Source organism: Cyprinus carpio, unplaced genomic scaffold (genome assembly GCF_018340385.1).
Source record: "Cyprinus carpio isolate SPL01 unplaced genomic scaffold, ASM1834038v1 S000000168, whole genome shotgun sequence".
Taxonomy (NCBI): Eukaryota; Metazoa; Chordata; class Actinopteri; order Cypriniformes; family Cyprinidae; genus Cyprinus; species Cyprinus carpio.
In genome coordinates this window covers 930,043-957,408 of record NW_024872919.1, presented here as the reverse complement: position 1 = coordinate 957,408, position 27,366 = coordinate 930,043, and the positions used below count along the sequence as shown (strand labels likewise).

At 37.8% G+C, this 27,366-nt stretch overlaps 1 long non-coding RNA gene across 1 annotated transcript; it reads left to right on the top strand.

Moving 5' to 3' along the window:
- Positions 1–254: 254 nt before the first annotated feature.
- Positions 255–7,323, top strand: LOC122142802. Its single transcript, XR_006158791.1, has 4 exons — positions 255–374; positions 675–816; positions 4,430–4,519; positions 5,552–7,323. It is a non-coding gene; the product is annotated as an uncharacterized LOC122142802 (long non-coding RNA).
- The last annotated feature ends 20,043 nt before the right edge of the window (positions 7,324–27,366 follow it).

Sequence of the window (27,366 nt, the reverse complement as noted above, 5' to 3'; positions counted from 1 at the left end):
AATTATAATAATATTATTATTATTTTACACATATATAGATATATTATTATTATTATGTGGCCTTGTCTGGAAATGACTTACCTGAATATTAGTCTGAATATTAAACAACTTAAATTGTTTGGTAGCTTGCTTTTTTTCTGTGTGTGTTCTGAATTTGTGTGTGTGTGTGTGTGTGTGTGTGTGTGTGTGTGTTTATATATATATATATATATATATATATATATATATATATATATATATTTTTTTCTGATTTCACAGTGCCATCATGTTAAAAAAACATAGAAGAATAAGACCTATTGATGAGGCAAAGTCTTATATTCTGTACAAAAGTGACAAGCCTGGTTTTTTGGAACGTTTTATAAGTAACAGCAAAGGTATGAGACAGCTTATTATAAGTGCATGTCTCAGTACTGTATTTACACAGAATTACATATTAATGCATGTTGCATGTCTTGGTAGATCTAAATTATATGTTAGTATTGGTTTAAGAAAGTTTAAAATAAGTGGTCATATTTTGTTATTAACTGAAATGGTTTCAGCTTTTTTTATTGTAAAAAAGTAAGTTTAGTATCATTGTGATGTGGTAATACCACATTTAATTGGCAATCTGTGGGTCATTTGCATGTAAAAGGTTAAGTTCAGTTAAATGTTTTTCTGAATGACTCTCCTCACAGGTCGAGGAGTGTTTGAGCCTGGAGAGTTTCTCCTTGAGTACAGAGGTGAACTCCTGGAAGCAGAGGAATACCAGGCCAGAGATTATTCTGAACTGGAGAGCACATATCTTTTTGAGTTCATCTGGCAGGGCCGTCACTGGTGGTGAGCATGCACAAATAAATTTTTTATTTATTATTTCATTTTTATTTAGTTTGTTCTAAACACGTGACAAGCTTCATATTAAGGCCTTTAAAAACTGGTAAGACACAGTTTATAGTTTTGTTTCTTATATTAGTGTCAGCGGCTCGATATACAATACTCTCTGCTCATAAAACAGACACAAATCTCCCTTCTTCATGAATTCAAAACTTACATTCCACATGAATACACAACATACATAAAACAATCATACCCTCCAAAAATACATAGAAACAACACCCTTACACAACTCCCTTTTTGCAGATGCATAGAGTGCCAGATTTTTCTGTACCTGTTTTTCCTTGAAGCCTGAAATGGCTTCAAAAAGGCAGAGGAGAAACTGTCGTCATCCTGTAAATCTTGTTCATCCTTTATATCACTTAATTGTTAGTGCTACCTAAACCCAGAAATCAACAGTACATTTGTAATCTCTCCCTTACAGAACACATTTTCCCAACAGTAAATCATATTGTCAGTTTGTCATACTGAAGGCTTAAATCGTGTGCTTGGATATGTACATGACTTCCATTGGTAATAAGTATAAATTAAGAAACCTTTAGATGTTAAGAGATAACTAACAATTTCAAGACTTATGTCATAAAGGCTGGCTATGTCAATCCAAATTAAGATGAACATTCTTTGTTTGTAATAAATCAATGTTAAAGACATTTCTAAAAGTAGTTCAGAGTAGGGCATAGCTGCTGGTCAAATTGAGTGACCAATATATATTTTTCATTTTTTCGAAAGCTCAGTAATGCAGAAATGATCATGCATGCTAAACATCCAATGTCTTCTCAAAAAATTGACTTGTGCTCTGATGAACTATACTCATACTCCTCTTGGATAAAGGTAATTTCTTTTTTTGTTTTGGGGGAACCAATCCTTTTAACTTTTTTAATATTCACACTATTCAAATATAATCTGAAGACTTGTAGAATCCGATGACTCCTGTTATGATAGTGAAGATGATTATATTCCAAATCCCAGGGAGGAAAGCAATGACAGTGACTGGAGCATGGAGCTGTCTCTGGCAAATAAAGCGCAGTTATCTATCTTTAAAAGCAGAAACAAGTCCAGTCAGAGCAGGAGGAAGTCATCAAGTCCAAGCTGGTTTGAGTCCAGTCAGAGCAGAAGCTTTGAAACAAGTCATGACTCCAGATTTCCTAGTGGCAGAAAAGAAAGAAGCAGAGAGAAAACAGTTTCAACATATAGTAACAAGGAGATGAGTGTTTCAATTCCACCTGAAGAAGAGCCATCTGTCTATGTTAATCCAGTTTTAAAAAAGGAGGATGGTTCTAGAAGATATAAAAAGAAGCATCACTGCTTTTATTGTGGACGCATAGTTCAGAAAATGTCAAGACACTTGTGTAGACACAGCGAAATAAATCAAAATAAAAACAAATTAAGTTAGACAAAAAACTCAAAAGAAACGAAACAAGGGGAACTTTAAACATTATATCCGAAATTTGCTGATCCTGCTCCAACTGGATTTAGCGATGCATACTGGAAGTTCTTAAGTGATATGAATCAAGATGAGGTTGCAGTTGCAATTAAGGAAGACCACTGCATTCTTGAATATGGTTTCAGACCTTTCAGCAAGAATGAGAATGTAATCAGCCAACACCAATATATTCGACAAAAAGTTAAGGAGCTTGGAAGACTGGTACTGGAAGTGAAAAAGTTGACACACGTGAAGACTATCAAAGAACTCATAAAACCTGAAAACTACACTCATCTTGTCAGAGCTGCAAGATGCCTCGCTGGATTCAATGATAAAACTAGCACATATCGAACTCCATCTCTTGCCCGCAAAGTTGGGCATGGCTTGCATGCTTTAGCCATGTTTATCAAATCTGAAGGATTGAAGATGAAAGATCAACAGACTGCCAAAGATGCTGAGGAATTTGCACTGCTATACCAAGAAAGTTGGAAATTTGACATTGCAAGTCAAGCGCTAACTCAGCTTAACCAGACCAAGTGGAATTCTCCTCAGATTCTAGCATTCACACAGGATGTCCAAAAACTTCATTGCTATATGTCTGAAAAACAACAGAAACAATTGAATGCCCTGCAAGAAGAACCTTCTTCCATAAACTGGAAGGACCTTGCTAAAGTTACAAGAGTTAACTTAGCCCTCACAGCACTCGAGCAGAAGCTTTGCAAACATTTTGTTCGGATTTCAAAGGATACATCAGAAACGCACGAAGATGTTAACTTACACCAAAAAGCAGACTGACACACGAAATGAAAACAGAGTGATCGAATTGCCATAGTCGGAGAGAGAGGAAGGAAAGTCCCTGTTCTCCTTACTCCGGCCATGACGGAGTCGCTTGATACTCTGTCTGAGATGCGAGACAAATGTGGAGGGCTGACAGAAAATACATACTTGTTTGCATTGCCACACTCTGTCCATTACTTAAGGGGTTCAGATTGCATTAGGCAGTTTGTGGGGGAATGTGATGACATCAAACAACCTAAAGCACTCACTTCGACAAAACTAAGAAAGCACATTGCTACTCTGTAGACCGTTCTGAATCTCAAGACTACAGAACTCGACCAATTGGCAGATTTCCTTGGGCATAACATCGAGGTCCACAGAAAGCACTACCGCCTTCCAGAGGGCACCCTCCAGCTAGCTAAAATAAGCAAAGTACTTTTAGCTTTGGAAAAAGGACGGCTAGGAGAGTACAAAGGAAAGAATCTGGATGAAATTCAGCTTGACGTGACTGGTATTAAGTCTTTTTCCTCTTTTGGAATAGTGTATATCGCCTTTGTCCCATTTAATTCAATTCCATTTCTTATTCATAGTAGAAGCATTTGACCTTACCATACTGATGGGGTGGGCAGGTTTTATAGTTATTCAACCTAGACAGTCTATTCAGCGACTTATGTAGTATTTTTGCTTACTCGTGTTGTATTGATCACAGTTTCAGCTTTCTAACTCATTCATATTCTATCACTTACCATTTTAGAGACTGTTGACATTGACATGGACATGGATGGGTGTTCTCAAGAAGAAGGTTTTTTTTTATTATTATTGGTTATGAATAACCTCATTTAAACAGAAACTAGTTAGTTACTACAATCTTTACAGTATTCCACATATTTGGTTGTTTCCTTATTCTAACCTTTTAGTTTAAATCATATACTTGAAAAAAAGCTGGATGACACATCTCCATTTCCTTCCAAAATGTGAAGCCGAAACATCCCAGTTTGGTCACGGTCATCTTGCACTGGTGACGTCATTGGGAGCCAGAGTCTGCGCAGTAGTTAGCATTAGCTGGATCTGCTGTATCAAAGTCCTGCCCAGACTCCCACAAACCCAATTTCAAATTCACAATCATGACGCCACACCACGCCACATGACATTTTATAACATCAAATGATGAATGAAACGAAAACCTATTTACAAAAATGTAATCGTTGAAGATGCATCAGTGTGATGGGAACTACCTTAAATTGTGTTTTGAAATTTATGCATGATGGATCCTAATCCTATCGGTGTTGCTTGCAGCTAATTTATATTTTGATTTGTCTTTTTTTTTTATTAAATAGACTTTTTTTTCTTTGCCTTCAGATGAATTTATTCCGGAAGTTGAGGACAGTGTGACATCCCTGCAAGAACCTACTTCCACAGTATATTCCCAACACCAACCTAAAAAGAGAGGTGAGCTTAGAAAAATAAAGCAGATTGATTTACAGTGTTATATATATATATATATATATATATATATATATATATATATATATATATATATATACATACACATACATACACAGTGGCATGCGGAAGTTTAGGAACCCCTTGCATAATCTGTGAAAATGTGATTTTTCAAAAAATAGAGTTCATACTAAATGCATGTTATTTTTTATTTAGTACTGTCCTGAGTAAGATATTTGACATAAGATGTTTGCATACAGTCCACAACACAAAAAATTATATTTGCATATATTTGTGTAATAACAGAGATTTGTAAGATTGTGATGAATTGAGATGTCTTTTAGAGATTATAAATGCAGCGCTTCATAAATTCAATCTACAAAAAAATAACAAAAATACGCTTGATTTAGTTAAAAAATAACAGTGCTTTAATAACAAATACTTATCGGGAGCATGTATGCTGGGATTTCATAAATTTCATGGAGAAAAAAGTAACAAAACTAGTAATGTAACTAATTACAAATTACTTTTGAAATATAGTAATCAGAACAGTAACGTGATTACTTTTAAAAGGAGTAATCAGTCATTTGATTGCATTTTCAGAATAAATTGCACAACACTGCTTTTAACTGATTGTTGTATTTTACTTGTTAATTTATTACACAAAGCTTAGCCTAGCTTTGGAGTTCAAGCGAACTCTTAAACTACGTTGAAGCAATCTACATGGCAAATGGAACAGTTCACATACTTTTAGCCTCCTGTCATTCAACTAGTTTTATTTTTTTTTTTTTTTTTTTTTTTATTCAACTATAAAGTATCAACACAGAAATGAGAAGTAAACTTACCTTTATTTCCCTGAATTGCACTGGATGTTAGATGTGTTCCAGTGTTTTGCTGGAAATTTCCGTCTGCATGCGTCTACTGCTCAGCATGCACACAGCGCAAATTATAGCTGGTGTCAGAATCATTTTCTGACTGACTGACCACACACGCATATAATATATATTAAAAACGTATGTTCTTTTTATGTATACTTAGGTAAACAAACTGCTGTTAAAAAAAGCTGGACAGCAAATGAATGTGCTGCAGTAGAAAAGCACCTCAAGAAGTTCTTTGTGAGGAACCAAGTTCCAAGGAAAATGGACTGTCAGCGCTGCATTGATGCTGAAGCTCAAGTTTTAGATAGTCGAGACTGGAAGGCAGTCAAATTCTTCATCAAAAACCGTATTACTTCCATAAGAAGAAAAGTACAGCAACATACAGGTATCTCATCCTTCCCACTTGTGTTCACATTGGGACACAAGTTCAAAGTGTTTTCAAAAAAAGGTCAGTCACTTTCTCTTGATTTTGTTTTCATTTGTATTATCCTCTTCAAGGGTTAGTTCACCCCCCAATTTTTTTTTTAAAATAAACTTTCTTAGTCATTCTAAACCCAAAAGAAATTTGTTCATCCAAACACAAATGAAGATATTTTGAGTGAAACCTTAGAGATTTCTGTCCCACTGCTGAAAATCTGTCCATCCTAAACTGTTTACTTGCATTGTGATGCCTTGAGTTGGAGCATGTTTCTTTTTGTAGGGAACTGCCCATTGTGTATTACCAAATACATGCTCAATGAGGACATATCATGTCGTTTTTAAGTTAATATGTTTTTATTTTTTTCTTACTGGTTCTTCATATAAGAAATTTGCATTGTTAATTTGGGACGGGTTGCCATTTTCTTTCGGTACCTGTTTTCTCCTATTTATGTTAGTAAGGGAGGTAATGTATTTTGATTTTATTTTTTTATATTTTTTTGTTTTCTTTTGTTTTCTTTTGGTAGTTAGTTAGTTAGTTTCACTTTTTATTTAGGTAGATGCTAAGTTTATTTGTTGTATTGGCCTGAGCTCCCTCTTGAAACCTTTGAATCCTCCCGCATCTGTAAATAAGTTATGTTCTTGATTATTTCTTTTGAGGTTGATTGTTTATCCTCACAGCTGAAACACACACAACACCATTCTTATTCTGTTATGTGACTTCCCTCTCCTAGACTTGATATGGAAATTTAACAGAATTTGGGGGCTTGTCCGGGATTTGGGGATCGACCCTGGACCTCTCGCATCTGAAGCGACCTAGATCATATACTGGGTAATTGCCAGCAAAGTTTAGGTCATCCCACAACTCAGTCCAGCTTGTTATACTATGCAGTACCTCCACAGTCAAAAAGTGTGGTTATGCAAAAGATCTGCCACCTCTTATCCATGATCTAAAGTCATTGGAGCAACTGTAATAAACTAGAAAAAACTGTGAGGGGTACAGCATTATTTGCTGCTGCTGATGATAATCTAGGTTCCCACTACTCCTGTAGGATTCTCTGGTGAAAAGTTCTGCAGATTCTGTTTGGCAAGCAATAGTGATGCTCTGCAACACAAGGCATGTTCTGGTCTCTTTTAATTCAGAGACAAAGACTCACATGAGACAGGGAAGAAAAACACTTGCTCAGCACAATGGAGTACATTTTGTTAACTTTGTGGCTTGTTATTTTGAGTTGTTTCGGCAGCGGTGACACACAGCCTAATACACACTCCTAATACATTGTTTAACAGATCTACTTCTTATGCTTCCTACTATATATTTGTATCAGAATATATCAGAAGGTACGGGAGGATGCAATGCAAGGATGACCATCAATGTCGGTTCTGGGACATCAGTGTGGGTTGGCCCGGGAAAGGTGCGTGATGGTGAAAATAAACGAATATGGACTCTTTTTATTTTACATTTGGGTTTCATGTCATGGATTGGTAAACTTGTAAAGCAGTGAATGGGTGATTACCACAAATATATTTTTTTTTATTCCCATTTGCTCCAATAGCAAAAGAAAATCTGCATGGTAGTGTTTTCACAATTAATATATATATATATATATATATATATATATATATATATATATATATATAATATATATATTACCGTCACACCCACATACAATAATATACAAAAAATAACAACAGCAATCAGAATAATAACAACGATGAATAAACCACCGTCACTCCCACAGACGCTGTATAATAACCACCACAACAGCATTAACAACTATTTTTTAATTTAATTTTACTTAACAAGGGTAATTTAATACAAAGTATAGTGTAAGAAATTTAATTTTTTTTAAAATTGAAAATATTAAACATTTTGGAAGATTTATGATGCTGATGATTTATAATGCAAGATTTATAATGGATTTTTTGGTTAATATGAACTTTTTTTTATGTGATGCTGGCAGTAAATTTACATTGTTTTTCCAAGAACAGTGTGGGCCACATTTGTTAATAACAGACAAAAAAATCTGCTAATGTCCAAAATACATCGAAATGTTTTTTTTGTTGGTTCAACTTAGAAATTGTACTGCATCTGGTAACATCTACAATGACTGGTTTTGTTAAAGTGAAAGATATAATTTAAGATTACGGATTATAACTGAGTTCAACCAGCCGTAAATACCAAGGTTTTACTAAAGCATAACTGTCTGTGGTTGTGACTTGATTAGTCCTGCTATTTTAAATCACTTTGAAAGTTTGAAATGAGCTGTTTTGTCCTACATAATGAAACTTTATTTCCACCTTGATGTAAATATGTATGTTGTCTGAAATGTTATTGAAATTGTGATGCTATTTCATTTTTGTGTTACCTGAAATCACAATTTCACATTGATATAAAGTTGTGTGTTGTATAAGGGCAAATCTCAGTGTAACTTTATTGTAACTTCATGTGTTCTGTAACCTCAAATCACATTTTTACTTTGGTACAAGTTCGTTTCTTTTGCAAGGTCAAAATACAGTTTCATTTTGATGTCATTTAATGTGTTATATAACATCAAATCAGTCTTGATGTAATTTCTTTTATAAAGTCAGTTAACGATTTCATTTTGATGTGACTCCATGATTTGTATATACTGTAATCACAGTTTTACTTGGTGAATTTATTTTATAAGTTGTCATTTTAGCAGGCAGGACACAGACAGATGCGTAAATGCCCAGAGGGCTCTTTATGTACAATAGTGAGGGCAGTAAGAATTAGAGGGGCTATGGTGTCCTTCTGTACTTTCATGGATGTCTCTTGTGAGTTTGGGCATTCGGGTGAATTCGGGCAATCGCTTGCTTCTTCGTGCTGTGGTGGGGATGTCGGCTCAGCCAGGTACTAGTCGCTTCCTAGGAAGAAAGGAACAGAAATTTGACAGGTTATTGCTCTGCAGATCCTCTCCAGCTGACTGAGGGTATGTTTACACACGTCAACAATGTACTGAAAACTGAGGGGTTTTTTCCCGTTGTACAAACGACAACGTTGTCAAAACGATCCCTGATCACACAGATCTGTGAAAACGACTAAAAACGCTGTATCATACATGCCAGGCCAGTTGTTGGTGCTAACGTTTGTAAACACAATATGCACCTTATTACATAGGCTACACACAGAATTGCATTTTAGTAGTGTCCTGAGAAGATAACGGCATCGTTTTCAAAAACTTTGAAACATGAGATTTGAATAATATAAGTTGTGTTCGAATATGCCTGCTTACCTACTACATAGTAGGAGAAAAGAGTATGTGAAGAAAGAAGTATGTTTGAAACCACAGTATTCATAAAAGAGTAGGCGAGAAATCCAAAGATGTCCAACTGCTTCAGCCCAGATTCTGGAGTGCTTATTGATGGAAACTTTTCTATCCCAGAAGCCCACGGGAGATCAATAAGTCATAAAGAAGAAGAAGAAGAGGATATGTCAAAATCGAACATTGTGAAGGGCTGTTTCCCAATTCCAAGAACGCAAAGAATGGACTTGCGTTCTCGTGGAGATCGGTCTTGCCAGGCGACCTTGGAAGAACAAACTCAGAAGGACGCGAGAACACAGAACGGACTTGTGAGAATTGAGATGTGTGCGATCTTCCTGTTGGTCATCTGACCTCCCCAGATTCAACATCGCAACATTCATAAAGTGACAAACATACCATTATCTGCATTATTATATACATTATTTTATGTCAATTTGTAATGGCAAAAACGGAAATATTTCAGATACCTTGTCAAGAAATAATAATATAATCTCAAATAAGAAACTCAATTAAGATTAGTTGTTCTATGCCAATAAAAAATAAATTTAAATATCAACCAGCGTCTCACTCTCACGCGCTTGCGGCGGGAAACTCTTCAGGGTAAGTATATGACGAGTTATATTTGTAAATAATAAAATATGGTGAGGAGAGAAGTACTTGCTGCTGCCATTCTGGCAGGCAAGCTGTATCTGGAGGCAGAGGAGAAGGCGGCGAATTAAAGGCGTATCGGGGGACAGAGAAGAACCAGGAGAATTGCATCACAACATGTTTCACACCCATTTAACACACTCTGGAGAATCAGGACTGCAGACCAGAGCTCTGATAAATGCTGATATGCTCTCGAAGGCATGTCGTGGGACATATTTATGTACACTCTCAAGAAGCATTTGTGTATTCTCATGGTATTTATAAAGACAAATATTACAAGGAGTTTCTGCCTTTGTGAAGACCTCCCCTGGACACAGTGCTGCAAATTTATTTAGTTTTTGTCATTTTTGTGTCTTTCTCTGAAAGCTTTCTAACGTTCAGCATTGGTCATAACTTTTACATAAAATAAAAAGTGTAGCAGCCTAGTATTAGGTCTACTAAATAGGCATTTATAATTTTTTTAGTATACAGTGGTGGCCAATATAAAATCGGAATCGATTCTGAGTGTAATTTTTAACAGCAGATGGTGCTCTAGGCTGGGTTTTAATCACACACTCAAATGCTCACGAAGAGCACCAGTCTTGGAAGTAATGCTTTTATGACATGAGATTAATGTAATCACATCTTTTTATGATATGAGATTAACGTAAACGCAGCCCAGTGTGAAAAACTATCAGGTCATGCTACTCAACTTTTTTAAATTTTTATGAATGAGTATTTTAGGTTCAAGTGGTGTGTGTGTAAGTAACTGGAAGCAGGTGATGAAAGAATAACTAACTGGGCTATCTCAGCTGCTGAACTAGCTCAGGTCATGCTACATGATACGAGACATTAATATAATAATAGATTTTTTCTACTTCAACTTATTTTGCCCTGATTCTTGGTGTCATCTTACCATTTTTAATCTGTTGTGTAAAATTGTCTTCGAGCTGTCAAAACCTGAGCTTGAATGACATGAACAAATGAACAAATCACATTTTTCGCGCCTAAACCAATCAGGATCCTCGTGCACTTTCAGGATGCCTCTCTACTAGGAAGTGAATACTATATGAACAAACAGGACAGTCACGGAATATTACAGCAGAGGTGATAACGTTTTCATAATTATCTGAGATGTCGATCCCAATCCAATTTATTTATAACATCATAAATACCCTTACGAAAACGTCCTCTGGAGCAGTACAACACAAATTTACAACACAACAAATGATCAGAGCTAAATATGACAGGATTACATCAATATTGTATATACACACACACACACACACACATACTAGTTATATTACACACACAAAAAAAATCAATTATTACACACTCTCCATCTCCTGACTGATAACACAGACAGCTTTACTCACAAACACGAGCATATAACCAAAAAATGGAACGCGACTGTTAATTACATAAACTTTATATGAAAAATAAAAACAGGCAATTCTGTTAAATGATTTATCATTTATTTTTAAAAGCATTACACTTTTGAGAAAACATCTGAAATGTGTGTCATCATACTACTACTACTGAGTTTTGCTAGACAGAATGAATCCTCTTGAGATCGCAGACTCGAGGCTCTTATTTTGGTCTGGCAGTGTGACGTCATCGGCGTGCCCCGCGGCAATCAGATCAAGAGAGGTTTGTGCCTTTAAACGCTTTAAAGCGTTTAACTAAAAAAAGTTCCAATAAACAACAAAAACACTGAAATAAATTAAATATCAAAAAGTTAAATAATCCTCTTTCTCAGTGTATTTCGTTCAGTTTCAACAGTAGGGTGTTCTGTCTGTGTGGTTTTCCTTCAGTTTACAATAATTAAAAAGTGGACTTATCCTTAAATAATTGTCTCACCAGTACGATACCATTAAAATAATTAGATCGGTTCTTTCATACAATGATGTTATTGTTCCAATAACTTGTTTATGCCGAAACTACTACAACAACAACAAAACTTCATTCAAAAATCAAAGCGGGGATGATATATATTGAATATTTTGTCTTTTAATCACAAACAAACACTATTTATCTTTAAATACAGAGTTAACAGAAATGAAATCAAGAACATTCAGAGCCCTTTAAGTTCGGAATAAAAATATTCTACCTTTCAATTCTATATATCTCTCATTAACTATGAATGTATGTTTCTATAATTTCTCTAAATAATCCACCGCAGCAGCACTCTTTTGCACATGAGTAACGATCTATTAAATGTGATCTACTAGTCACGTGTCACACTGTTATAAAGATGGAGTTTATTAAAGAGGAGAGTGAAGACACATTCAGAGTCAAACAGGAACAAACAGGTTGGTTTTCATTCTCAGAGCTGAACTCACTCATCTGATCCTTCTTCAGATGTCCAGCTCTACATGGTAGAAAACACAGTTATTCACATTCCAGTTCATGTGAACTGATTCTGTGTATTTATTTCTAATTGTAATGGATGGGAACAGACCGTTTAATACGATTATGAGTGGGCCACATGACCAAAACGATATATTTCAAATAAGATTTTCTGTAAATAACGTTGCTATGACATCTACTTTTTATGATTATAAAAGAGTTTATGATTCAGAAAGTTAGGAGCATCAGCATTTAGGAGCATCGCAACTACAAACTGTATTTTAACAGATTTTACTCTTATACAGTATTCTTTAATGCAGATTTTAGATTGGTTAATATCAGCTGTCAATCACTCAGTCACTGAGGGCTGAAGAAGAGAAAAAATGAAAAGAACACTGACAGATTTCTTTTGTAAACAAGCTAAAGTTCAGCTCTTCTTTGGCGAGGGTTAGGATGGTGTATGTGGTGTTATATTTTACATTCAGCCAGTTGCACCGAATGGCTGGCAGCTAGGGGTGTGCGATATTGACAAAGAATGATATCTCAGTATTTTCTAGGATTTTATCGATAACAATCATTTGACTGTTACTGTGCTGACATCTTGAGGACTACAGTGGACAGATGACTCATAAATTATTTTATATTCTTCATATTCTGTGTGGTGGTCAGTTCACAGCAGTGACAGAAATTAATATTTTCCAATAAGTTTAAATAGATTTTTACCTTTTATGGTAATTTTTACCTTAAAGCCATTTCTTTTCAATATCATTTGAGTCAAATTCTTATATTTAATCAGTCAATAAGATATAATAAGATATCTGGGCTGTTATCAAGCAAATTAAAGTATCAACAAAATTCATTCTTGCAATGCAGAGGAAACACAGAAGCTGCATCTGAAATAGCATTTACACACTGATTAATGCAGGACATGAATGCATTAAACCTGCAGTTACACATGCATGATATTTGAAATATTTGAAACTTTAAATGTGAAATTAAAACAGCAAGCAGCAAGTCACTGTCAATAAGTGAGTCATTTCGTTTGAACTGAATCATTCAACGAAACGCCCTCATGTTGCTCAGACGCAAACAGCGCTGTGACTGTGTTTGGAATTGTTTTTGTTGATGAAATAGAGCAAAAACAGGCAATATAGTGTCTAAAATGTAAGTCTCTTAATTTTAACTTCTTGTTAATCTGTTAACTTTAACAGTTGTATAAAATCAATATCACGTGCAGTATTCAAAACAAGCAACCGAAAAAGATGAAGAGTTCAACCAGAGCGTTTTTTTTTAATGTGTTTGTTTTGCATTTAAATAATTTCTGTGTTTTATTTCTCTCCTAGTAGCCCATAGTTTATAGTTTCAGTTCAAAGTGGCTCGCGCTCACCCCGTTAGAAGCTGACAGAGACGCGCTGTTTGAGAGACGTGTTTGAGATGTGCTGTTTTCCTTAATGCATAACTTACATTGCACAGGTTCTCCATCTGTAAATGTTAAAAAAGCCATGGAAATATTTCCATTTTGCTGTCAGAAGTGCATGAGTTTCTGCTTGAGCGATTCTCCGCTAATCTCCACAGACTTCATTTAGAACGAGTGCCACGCATGCGCGACAAACACACAAAGCTCAATGAAATAGGAGCACAATAACTCTGACTAAAATTTACATTTTGCTGAAATATTTGTAGTTGGACAATAAATGTGACATATGTAGAATTTTAAACCTACAAGCAAGTGTATTTCGTATGATAGCACTAACTGTAAAGTGTAATGGGGTAATCAAAACAGCCTTTTACTCAATTAGTCTGTGATTTTTTTTTTTTTTTTAGTTTAGTAACTGTAACTTCTGCTATATATATATATATATATATATATATATATAATATATATATATATATTGCAATGTTACAATGTTAATGTGATTTAACCCTTTTTTGCTGACTAAAGATTCTTCAGACTTGTTAAACACCATATCTGTATTAATACAAATACAAAATACTAAGATATATAGGCTACAGTATACCTCAAATCAGCCAAAAAATAATTTTTGCTCATATTGCCCAGCCCTATACAGAAGTGTACTGGAGTTTTAATGAAAGTGTACTGGAGTTTTTCTCTTTTTTTTTTAAATGTCATAAAAAAAAACTAAATAGCAAAAACTTACTAAACAATTACGCTAAACAGTAAAGAACTGTAAAAAGTAAAACTGTAAACTGTTTACCCCCCCCCCCCCTTCATGTGCCTTCAGATTGAGATACAAATGCATACAAAGTTTGGTGAAAAAATCTCATTCTGTTCAATAGTTAAGGTTTTAGTAAAAGTGGTCCTGCTCCTTTTGTACATGGTGGAAATGAAATTGGAGAGAGCCATTTCGTCTGTCTTCAGCCAAGGATGACAGTGAAATTAGACACTAAAGTGATGGTTTAGGAGTTATGTAGCGCCCTATTTCTGCCAGTGAAGGCTGGTGGAAGATTTTTTAGGTTGGGCCGTGCCACAGCAATCAATTTTAAATTATTTTTATTTTTCATAATTTACAGTTTATGTATACAGTGCAACAGCAATAACAGTGAGGCAAAAAAGTTTTTAACATTTGTTTAGAGCATTTTTATAGATATATAGTTAATTATAAATTAGATGCCAACACACTAAAATACCAGTCACCTTAACCTGACCAGGTATAGATGTATGTGTATAAATTCAGAGCAGAGCAAAACACAATTTAAAAAAGTAAATAAAAAAACCTTCTGACCATCACCAGGTGAACAGTTGTTTTCCCTCTGTCAGAGTGATACCAATTTCTGTATGCGCACCATCTGATTTTTTAACTGTGTGTACTTTATATTACTGATCGACCGTTATTTTATTTATATAACCGATACTAATTATTTGCATGTTTATGTGCCTGATAACCGATATGCAGAACCAATATTTTATTAACTGTTATAAAGTAAATAAATGACTGAGTGAAGAAAGAACATAACTTACCTTTAGGTTTTCCTCTTTTCAGTCATCTTTTTTTTAAGTGTTGAAAATTAGTCTTTCATGTTAAATTTAATCTTTATATTACAACAATAAAAAATATTTTATTTATAAAAATCATCAACAGCAACAACACTAATATTCACAATAAGCAAAATAAATGTAGAATCTAAAATTTTCAAATCAAAAGAATAAAATAAAGGACACAAATCAAATCAACTTCATTTTAAATGTTTAATAGCTACAGAGTCAAGAATAATTCACTGGATAATGTTAATTCACTGAATAATATTCTCTGGGATATTGGAATATAACAAGCAAAACATAGTATTTTATTGCATTTCTCAACTGGAATGTTATGTCAAAATTATTAATAATGTCTATATTACTAAATTACTAAATCCGACACCGACATCTATCTATACCAATTAAACAAAACAAAACTAAAACCAAGACTGCTATCACTTACAATAATAAAAATTAGTTTCCATAGAATAGAGTTATATTTTATTTAGATGTTTATTAGCAAAATAATGGTTATATAGTAAATGTTAATAGGGTGTTTTAAACAAGGTGTTTTCAATGTGTTTAAGTTGTTTTAGGGTGTTTTAAACAAGTGAATCTTGTTAAAAGTTACAAACGGTTGCCGTGCTGGAGCATTTCCTGAGCATCAACCACATCAACCCGCTGAGCGAACAGCAACATGAAAGCGGCTTCACCAGATTAATGATAAGCAAATTTACAACAGAGAGAGAATTAAATTCAGTGCTTTTATTTCCAACATGTGCTCATTCATGGCTGCATATTAATTCAGGCAAAGTTACGTCTTTTTTGGGACAGGACTTGATGGATTATTTAACATGACTCCGTGAGTAGTCTCTATTTCTTAGTGCCAAGCTCCATAAACTACATATCAGGCATTCATGTAATACATCTAATTTGTGCATAACTGGCTGTTATGTTAAATAAAGTTTACTTACTACAGCAAATCAAGTAACCTGCACACTGTTGTTTGTTTGTCTCGTCTCCCCTCAGACGCGCTGCAATGGTGATCCTGCATGCAATTCTCAAAAGAAACATCCACAAGATGGCGGCGTTTATCAGTGAATCCGATATTACAAAACCGATATCTGATTATGATAAAATGCTTAAATATCGGTAAAACGATATATCGCTCGATCTCTACTTAATATGCACAGTTTGCATATGTACAATGACTTGGTTTTGCACTTACCAGTTGCAAAGACATTTATCGGTCATAACTTCTGGAGTAAAATAGTGCTAACTCAGAGATGAAGCTTTCTGCATTCGCATACACCTTAACTCGACTTTTAATTTGAAAGACACTGTGTACAAATATGTGTGTACACAATAATAACAAAAAAGTATACTTTTTGGCCTTGTGTTGTCAAAGAGCTAATAGCAGTAGAAGAATGATTTACTCATGATTAAGAATCAAAAAGCAGGTCATTTATAGCTGTAATAAGCGATGAAGCTTAAATCTTGACTGAAATTATTGACAAATACCATTTCATTAATGTAGAGGACACTGTTTTTTAGTTTTTTTTGACATGAACGGCCAGTCAAGTCAGTTGTTTTGTGCTTGTAAACTTGGTGTGTTAACAATCCCCGTTGTATTTATCTTTTTGTTTTGTGTTTTGTTTTTGCTTTAGATCTGATGTCCTGCTGAAAAAAAGGAGAGTCAAGCACTGAATGAAATAGAGCAGAAAGATCAGTATGAAAAACATGATTTCATGACATTAGAAAAAATCATACACACTGAAAAGACTTCCTCACGAAAAAAAGCTCAGAAAACCAAATCTAACAATTATTTCACCTGCCAAGAGTGTGGAAGGAGTTTTAATCATAAACATAACCTTAAAGTCCACATGAAAATTCATTCTGGAGAGAAGACTTTCACCTGCCAACAGTGTGGAAAGAGCTTCAACCAAAAACATATACCTTAAAACACACACATGATAGTTTCACATCGGAGAAAAGCCGTTTACCTGCCAAGAGTGTGGAAAGTGTTTCACTCAAAAAGTAAACCTTGAAAAACACATGAGAATTCACACCGGAGAGAAGCCTTACACATGCGTTCAGTGCGGAAATGGTTTCAGCTGTAAAGGAAACTTTAATTTCCACATGAGAGTTCACACCGGAGAGAAAAACCTTACACATGTCCAACCCAAACAGTGTGGAAAAGAGTTTTCAATCAGAAAAATAACCCTTTCAAAATCACATGAGAGTTCACACTGGAGAGAAGCCTTTTCCGTGTGTTCAGTGTGAGAAGATATTCACATATAAAAAAAGACTTGAAGCGTCATTTGCAAACACATTCCAGCAAGAAATAGAGGGGTTCTGAGTTAAAAAAAAAAGTTTACATAAAGGAGCAATTTCAAAAATCACCTGCACATTCTCTCTGGAGGAAGGTGATTTAATCATGATCAGTGTAATAATATCTTTTGCCATCACAATTACAAATTCATAACATGTGAAAAGTCATGCAGATGTTGAGACCATATGTGTTGTTCTTTGGAAAGTGTTTTAAAATGGCTGAGTACCAAAAAATATGTATCTATGTGAAATTAAGGCTGCATTCACAGCGCAGCTTTAATGTGGCCCCAAATCTGATTTTCCACTATCCATGACCATTTGCATTATTTTTATCTCTCTGTAATTTGTGTAATTTTGCCTGATTTTGTCATATATGAATGTGAACTGCTATGGCTGCACCTGACCCATTTGATTTGCTGTAGTTTGCAGTGCTTTCCCAACCCTTTGTTGTCCCAAATGTACACCTTTTGAGAATATATATTTTTTCCATAATACAATGATGATCAAAAACTGAAACACAAAAAATTGTTACATTTTTACAATATTATTATTGACTTGGTACCCAAGTGCTGGAACTTTTGCCAGCACTGGGTTGGAATAAACGAGAGGTAATAAAATCCTTAATGAAAGTCTCTTCATTACCACCAATTTTTTACGTTTTCCCTGTAATCATAATGTGTGCAACAAAAGAAGGACTTTTTTAAATCTCAAATATTTAAACAGTTTTGATTGACAACTGTGGGGTCTATAGGCAAAGTTGTTTTAGAATTAAACATATATGAATAATGTGACGATTTCTTTAACCCTTTAGAGGCATGATTCAGACTTGCCCACCAAGTTTCATTCGGATCAGCCCTGCGATAACCTTGGCTCAAAATACACTGTCATCATAAACAGTCGCGGCACTTTGGACAAAGATAAGGCATGGCAATTTTCAAGTCAATTAGACTTATATAGTTAAAGATTTTTTTTTTCCCCACCAAGTGGCCCAAAAAAAAAAAAATTCTGTGTTCTCAGATCAAGATTCATATGTGTACCAAGTTTGGTGAAAATATCTCATTTCGTTCAAGAGTTACAGCCATTTTATTAAAAGTTGCCCCACCCCCTTTTGAACATGGTGGGAATTAAATCGGAGTTTGCCATTTTGTTCGTCTTGAGCCAAGGATTACAGTGATATTAGACAATTAAGTATGACAAACAGTTTAGGAGTTATGAGTGTTTTCACACTCTTGATCACCCTCGTCAGCAACGTTTTTCAGATCAGCTTTACTAGAAACAAACTCATGTACATAAGAAATAGCACACTAAATAACTTTTTGCTGACGTTTGAACATTGAGAAGTTTATCCTCCAACATTTTAGTCCGAGGAGCTGCGATACTATACAAGCGTTCCAGGTGATGCAAGCGAGGGAAGCATACTGATGCGCTCGTGAAATTCCGACAGCGTGGTTTTAGGACTCCACTGACGAGCATTCATCTGGTGAATCTCTGCTTCCTAGCAAATAAATCAGACAGACTACAACTCCTTTTACACAAAAAAGGACTTTCTAAACTATGCAGCACTTTGCTTCACAGAAACCTGGCTGAGCGAAACCACCCAGGACAGCGTGCTTCATCTAACGGGCTTCCAACTGTTCAGAGCGGACTGTGTCACCGAGTCATCAGGGAAAACGAGAGGCAGTGGGTTATGTTTTAATATCAATGAAGGCTGGTGTACAGACATGACAGTTTAAAAGAAGATGTGCTGCCCAAATTTTGAAGCTCTCTTTATTATCTGTAAGCTTTTTAATTCGCCGTGGGAGTTTTCCTCGTTTATTCCGGTGAGTGTGTACATTCCTCCTGATGCGAGTGTGAATGCGGCGCTAGAACTGTTGGCCGATCAGATCACACACACAGAGCAGCGTTATCAAGGCTCTTTCATTATCGTTCTCTGAGATTTTCATAAAGCTAATCTCACCCGCGAACTGCCTAAATACAGACAACTCATCAATATACTGGACCATTGCTACACTGTTTTAAAGGATGTATATCACTCTGCAGCGCTGGGACTCTGATCGCTGATCATCTTCTACCAGCCTACAGGCAGAAACTCAAATCTGCTGAGCCTGTAGTAAAAACTGTAATGAGATGGACTGTTGAAACAGAGCGGGGTTTACAAGCTTGCTTCAGCCTCACTGACTGGAGTGTTTTTGAGGCTGCAGCTACTTATCTGGATGAGCTTACTGACACTGTGACGTCCTACATCAGTTTCTGTGAGGACATGTGTGTTCCTACCAGGACTTATTTAACAATTACAAATCTTGGTTCAGTACAAAACTCAAACAGCTTCGCCAGGCCAAAGTGGACGCTTACAGAAGTGGGGACAAAGACTTGTACAAACAGGCCAAATACACACTAAATAGGGAAATAAGAGAGGCAAAGAAAAACTACTCTGAAAAGCTTAAAAACAGCTTTCAACCAACAACCCTACATCAGTGTGGAACGGCCTGAAAGCAATCACCAGCTACAAGACCCCATCCCAAATCACTAAGGCCAATCAAAAACTGACTTAAGACCTGAATGTGTTTTATTAAAGGTTTTAAAAGCAAATGCCCAGTCTGACTCAACACACCCACTCTGATCGTCTCACAGCACAGCCATCAAGACCCTCCCCCTCCCTCCCCCCTATTGTTTCTCATCCTGCACACAAGATCTGTGAAGAGGATGTATGCAAAGTCTTCAGGAGACAGAAGATGAGGAGAGCCAAAGGCCCAGACGGTGTCTCTCCAGCCTGCCTCAAAGCCTATGCTGTCCAGCTATCATCCATCTTCACATTGATCTTCAACAGATCCCTAAAACATCCCTAAAGCCCCCTCAAGTCCCCTCCTGCTTCAAACGCTCCACCATCATCCCTGTACCCAAGAAACCAAAAATCACAAGACTTCATGACCACAAATGTTAAAGCAATGGGTCTGTAGTCATTAAGTCATTTGAGAGACTGGTCAACCTGGTCTCACAGGATTCCATGAAATGTCCACGGGCCCTTAACTCAAAATCCATGGAGCCATCACGGAATCGCCCCCAATCCACTGAAGAGGCCACGGATATAACTCCAACGCAAGTCAATTACACTGACCACACACGGACAACACACTCAAACACGGATTAAATAACTGAACACAAAACACATCCCAACTCATTTACTAAACAAAACGGAGAAACACAACATTTGAAGTATTTGTTTCTTTTCCAACATCAAATGCCATAATGATGTTAACCTGACTGTTATTGTAGCTATTGCATTGTCCTGTCATCATAAAAATTCAGTTTGTTTCAGTTAGCCTGTACAAAAGTCCCATGATGGCACCACAGACCTCAACACCCTGACCTCAATCATGGACATTGTAATGTTGCTGGCTTGTTTAGGAACTTATAAGCTTTAGGTCGACTGTGTTGCAATGGCATGTAATTAACTTGACATTTTGTATCGTCCTGTCATCATAAAATCCAGTTTGATGGCGTTTTACACCTATTGCTCGCTTGGCTATAGTCAGAACTAAAATCTGTGATAGGAGCACGGAGTGAGTCTGTGCTGAGACCACGGATAACAATGACACTCATCTTCCGTGGTCCACACACGGATGTCCGTTTCAATGACAGAGAACAGATCTCACTCAATGGACGTGCTTTCTCATTTGAAACGCAACATTTGAGGTAGGCTTATTTATTTATTTTCCAACAGCAAATACCACAAAGACGTTAACTGTTATTGTAGCTATTGCATTGTCCTGTCATCATAAAAATTCAGTTTGATTCTGTTAGCCTAACTGAAGTCCCATGATGGCACCACGGACCTCAACACCCTGACCTCACTCATGGACGTTGTAATGTTGCTGGCTTGTTTAGAAACTTAAAAGCTTTATGTCGACTGTGTTGCAATGGCATGTAAATAACTTGACATTTTGTCTTGTCCTGTCATCATAAAATCCTGTTTGATGGAGTTTTACACCTATTGCTTGCTTGGCTATAGTCAGATCTAAAATCTGTGATAGGAGGAGCACGGATTGAGTCTGTGGTGACACCACGGATAACTCCAACGCAAATCAATGGCACTCAACTTCCGTGGTCCACACACGGATACCCTTGTCAATGACAGAGAACGGATCTCACCCAATGGACTTGCTTTCTCATTTGGAAACGCAACATTTGAAGTATTTGTTTCTTTTCCAACACCAAATGCCATAATGACGTTAACCTCTCTGTTATTGTAGCTATTGCATTGTCCTGTCATCATAAAAATTCAGTTTGATTCTGTTAGCCTAACTGAAGTCCTGTGATGGCACCACGGACCTCAACAACCTGACCTCACTCATGGACGTTTTAATGTTGCTCACTTGTTTAGACACTTAAAAGCTTTAGGTCGACTGTGTTGCAATGGCATGTAATTAACTTGACATTTTGTCTTGTCCTGCCATCATAAAATCCAGTTTGATGGCGTTTTACACCTATTGCCTGCCTGGCTATAGTCAGCACTAAAATCTGTGATTGGAGCACGGAGTGAGTCTGTGCTGAGACCACGGATAACTCCAACGCAAGTCAATGGCACTCATCTTCCGTGGTCCACACACGGATACCCGTGTCAATGACGGAGTAGCCTACAGATATCACTCAGTGGACGTACTTTCTCATTTGGAAACGCAACATTTGAACTATTTCTTTCCCAACATCAAATACCATAATGACATTAACCTGACTGTCATTGTAGCTATTGTATTGTCCTGTCATCATAAACATTCTGTCACAGTGTCTGGTTTGTATATCCCTGGGTGTCCACTAGAGGTCTCACTTCCCCTTATCGTCACCCCACTTTGGAACTACATTTCCCACAAGTCTTGTTGGTACTCATCACTGTTCATTGTATTTAGCTCTTCCCACTTACATTGTTTGCACCTGTCTATAAATACCTGATTTGTTTCTGTCTTTGTTACGGAGTCCTTGTTTAATGTCACCCTGGATTTTCGTGTTTCCTGGCCGATGTTTATGTTTCTTGTTTTTGGGGGACTGCTTACCGGGATTGTGGACCTTTTTGCCTGGCTGTTTCTGATTTTGGATTATCCCAATAAAACACTGCAATTGGATCTACCTGTTTGTGTGCGTGTTGTGACAGAAGGACTTCGTCATGCCTAGATCCAGCGGTATGTTTTTTTGATTTGAGGTTTCTCTCCCCCCCAGACCCAGCCATCGAGCGGGAGAGAGAGATTGGGTTTGAGGGAACCCGCCTGGTCGTTTTTTTTCGTGGGACCCTGGGGAGGGTCGCAGAGGAGTGAGTGGTTCGAGAGGAGGTCCGGCATCGCTCTCCACCATGGCCCCCCCTTCGACCCTGGGGGCTCGTGAGGGACGGATCGGAGCCGCCGTCTCTCCATCATGGACGGAGAAGGGGGAGGAAGCACATGTCTGTTGATCCAGAGACAGTTCACGTCACGTCTGCCGAGCCTGTGTCTTCGGACAAGACGGCCGCTGGAACATTTTTGGATTATTTTTCTATGCTGTCCAAGATCTTAGAGATTCCCAAGAGTGTTCACGTCACGTCTGCTGATCCATAGACTGTTCACGTCACATCTGCTGAGCCAGCGCCACAGTACAAGATGGCCGCCAGCCCAGCGCCATTGCACAAGATGGCCGCCAGCCCAGAGCCACTGCACAAGATGGCCGCCAGCCCAGCACCACAGCACAAGATGGCCGCCAGCCCAGCACCATTGCACAAGATGGCCGAATCTACACCGGTGTTGCCAGACAAGATGGCCAACTCAACGCCTGAGTCTCCAGACAAGGTGCCACCGACTCGCCATCATAGAGGGCGGAGGAGGAGGAGACAGGCGTCTACCGTTCCTCAAAGCCCGGAGGCCGTTCCCGAGCAGCCCGCTGCCATCCCGGAGGCCGTTCCCGAGCAGCCCACTGCCGTCCCGGAGGCTGTTCCCAAGCAGCCCGCTTCCGGCCCAGAGGAGGTTCCCGAGCAGCCCGCTGCCATCCCGGAGGCGGCGCCTGAGGCAGAGGCCGATACGGTGCCCGAGGCGGTTCTTGAAGCCGAGGCGGTTCCTGAGGCCGTTCCCGAGGCGGTGCCCGATGCTGGTCCGGAGGCCGAGGCGGTTCCCAAAGGCTGAGGCGGTGCCCGATGCGGTTCCGGAGGCCGAGGTGGTGCCCGATGCAGTTCCGGAGGCCGAGGCGGTGCCCGATGCTGTTCCAGAGGCCGAGGCGGTGCACGATGCTGTTCCGGAGGCTGCTGTTCCGGCCCGATGCTGTTCCGGAGGCCGAGGCGGTGCCCGATGCTGAGGTGGTGCCCGATGCTGTTCCGGAGGCCGAGGCGGTGCCCGATGCTGTTCTTTACATTGCAGGGAAATGCCTTATTACCACAGATCTGGAATGGATCTGTGGTGGACCCACGGCCAACTTGGTCTCGTTCTATGCACTGCGTTACAAGAAATGTGAATAATAAATGTCAACACTTCGGGTCGACTGTCGTTGACACACAGATCCCCCAAGTTACAGCCTGATCTGGTAGGCCTATCTGGACATTGTGTTGTCTGCTCATTTAGAAACCTAAAGGCTTCATGCCGACTGGGTTTATAATGTAATTAATGTGACATTATGCCTGCCGTAATAAAAATCCAGTTTGATCATGTTTTGCAGCCATTTCTTTCAGTAGCCTAGGCTAAAAGAGAATCTATAGGCCTATGCGATCACCGATTCATCCGGGGCTGGACACACGGACTAGGCCTGCCTCAGGTCTCACTCAATTAATTGTTATTTTGTTTGCTCATTTCAAAATAATTCATTTCCATGGCGTTATTGGACTATTTTGATTAACCAAAATCGTGTGATGGGCCTACAATTAATTTCAGCTCAGAATCGCAAAGTTGCACCATAGGGCCATGGAATTTAAATATCCAAAAATAACTGTTTTGTTGGGTAACAATATTAAATATTGTTAAACTGATATTATATTTCTAGGCCTAGGTTACTCCTGTTCTCATAAAATGTAGGCTTATTAGGCTTCTTTTTATTATGCGAACTAAAACAAAAAATTATTTTGCCAATATGGTCTTTGCTTATTTAGCCTATTAAACCTGGCCAGATAGGCATACCCAAACAACACTAGCAAACAAATGTAGAGATAAAGACGCTCAATTAATTAATATCCAGAAAATTATGTTGCCATTGCTGCAACGCGTCATAGGCCTACTTCCTCATGCAGGCTACATCCCAGAATTGCACCCTTTTCCTATTATTGCGGCCGACGTTCACAGTCAGCAGATCGGTAAGTATTTCCAGCTTGTGTTATGTGAATTGTTGATTCCTTCGAAACAATAAGACTAAGTTGCTATCAAAAGCCTACCTATCTTTTTTTTTTTACATCAGTGTTGGTTGCATCGTGAAAATTAGTTAGTTATGGTGTTGTAAGCAGCGTTCGAAATGAGGGGGGGTCTGAGGGGGTCCCGGACCCTCCATAAGTCATTAGGGACCCCCCATAAGAATTTATTTTTTAATTTTGGGGGGTCCGCGACAAATATAGTTTAACATTAAAAATGATTAAAAAAATTATCTTTACTTACATACATATATTTATTTACTAGCGCGAGGCAGCAATCAGGTCAGCTGTTAGCCGAGTGAGCTCCTGTACAGCATCGCAGATTGTTGTTGTGGTGCTCCCGTACTGTACTCCCGTACTGTACATGTACTGTAGCTGAACGCGGCAAAACGAAACCTCACAAAGAGTGAAATCATGAATGAAAATCCTGTAAGTGCTTCAATTATGTTTATATCTCCATAATTGCTTATAATAAAATATTAGGAGTTCAGGTTCAAGTTGCATTAACTAGATACCCATTTAAACAATAACAAAAATACTTTAGTCAACGTTACTTACTAACTACATTCAAACAAAAAAATCCAAAAGGGATAGTTCACCCAAAAATCAAAATTATGTCATTAATGACTCACCCTCATGTCGTTCCAAACCCGTGAGACCTCCATTCATCTTCGGAACACAGTATAAGATATTTTAGATTTAGTCCGAGAGCTTTCTGTCCCTCCATTGAGAATGTATGTACGGTATACTGTCCACGTCCAGAAAGGTAATAAAAACATCTTCAAAGTAGTCCATGTGACATCAGAGGGTCCGTTAGAATTTTTTGAAGCATCGAAAATACCATTTTGGTCCAAAAATATCAAAAACTACGACTTTATTCAGCATTGACTTCTCTCCCGGGTCTGTTATGAGTGCGTTCACATCACATCCGGTTTCGCGAACGAATCACTCGATGTAACCGGATCTTCTTGAACCAGTTCACCAAATCGAACTGAATCGTTTGAAACGGTTCGCGTCAACAATAAGCATTAATCCACAAATGACTTAAGCTGTTAACTTTTTTAACATGGCTGACACTCCCTCTGAGTTCAAATAAACCAATATCCTGGAGTAATTCATTTACTCAAACAGTACACTGACTGAACCGAGCCAGATAACGAACGAAAAACATTGACTCGTTCTCGATAAGGGATGAGAAATGCCATTTGTATTTGAAGGTGCATGGTGCTGCCATAATGAGTACACCTGGTGGATTTAGAGTTAACTTCCTTGCTTAAGGACAGAATGGCCTGTTATTCACTTTGTCATGTCAGGCATTAGATTTATATAAGGTGCTGTAACTTTGTTGCTCCAGAGTTAAAGGGTTACCTGTTAGATAGCCACTTCTCCAGACACCACTACAATACTGGGCCTAGCCCAAACCATGAAAAAAATCTTTAGAATTTTTAATAATTTAATAATTAAATTTTAGGGGACCCCCCAAGAGTCCTAAGTCATTTCGAACCCTGGTTGTAAGTATGTAAACTCTGTCTCAGAGTTGTCTCTTGTTAGCTAGAGCTAGCTCTGATTGTGTGGGTCTAGCTAATTTAGCAGGTTTGGGTAATGAAAACAGTTGCCAATTTTTGTTTACAGATGCCATCATTAATGTTATAATATGTGTGTCGAAATGCAGTGCATCGCGTTCCTCTATGTGTTACTGTAGGCCTAATACTGGTACTGGTAGCTTACTGATAAAATCGAGGACATCCCCGTGCCCTGCGCAAGCCACATCTAAAATCTTAGGTCATTGCGATGAGTGGTCAGTAAGATATGCGAGGGACACATACATACTCACAGACAGACGTTTCTTGCTTTATAGATAGATAGATTGATTGATTGATTGATTGATTGATTGATTCTGCAGTGTGCATTTAGTGTCCTCTTGGCTGTCTCCATCTAAATGCACCATATTCGGTCGTCTCCTTGTATGACAATTTCTTGACCTGTGGGCTGACGAAAGCTCTAAACCACACATTTAAAATTGTTTCATTCATTTAACTCCATTTTTGTTAACCTTTCAATCAGAATTGATTTATTTCAGGACATTAAACTTGAGGTTCACTTACTATTTGTTAACCTTTCAATCAGAATTGATTTAAGGATATTGAACTTGAGGTTCACTTACTATTTCCACCACTACTGGGGATGTTTTTTTTTTGGGGGGGGGGGGGGGGGGGGGGGGGGGGGGGGGGGGGGGGGGGGGGGGGGTAAAATTTTTTGCACCTTTTGTGTCAGCATATTTTTATTTGTCAATAGGCTGCTAGTGATTTAGTTAATATCATTTAAAGACACAAGCAGAAAACCAAATAATTCCAAGGGGCTCACAATCTTTCAATTTTGACTGTAAAGCAATAGAACATGTAAAAGATTAGTTAAAGAAAAACACAAAAGGGTAAAAAAGCACAGCCCAGAAACAGGTTGATTGCACCAAAGACTTAGGCATGTTGATGTGGCCAGACGACATTCTCAACCACAGTATTGCCACTCAGTTTTACTGCCCTTCCTCCTTTGGGAAGTTCACCCATGTGCTTCACTCATTCTGATGTAGTACAGAACAAGACTCTTTATGAAGCAATTTGTCGGTTTCACAAGAAAATTAT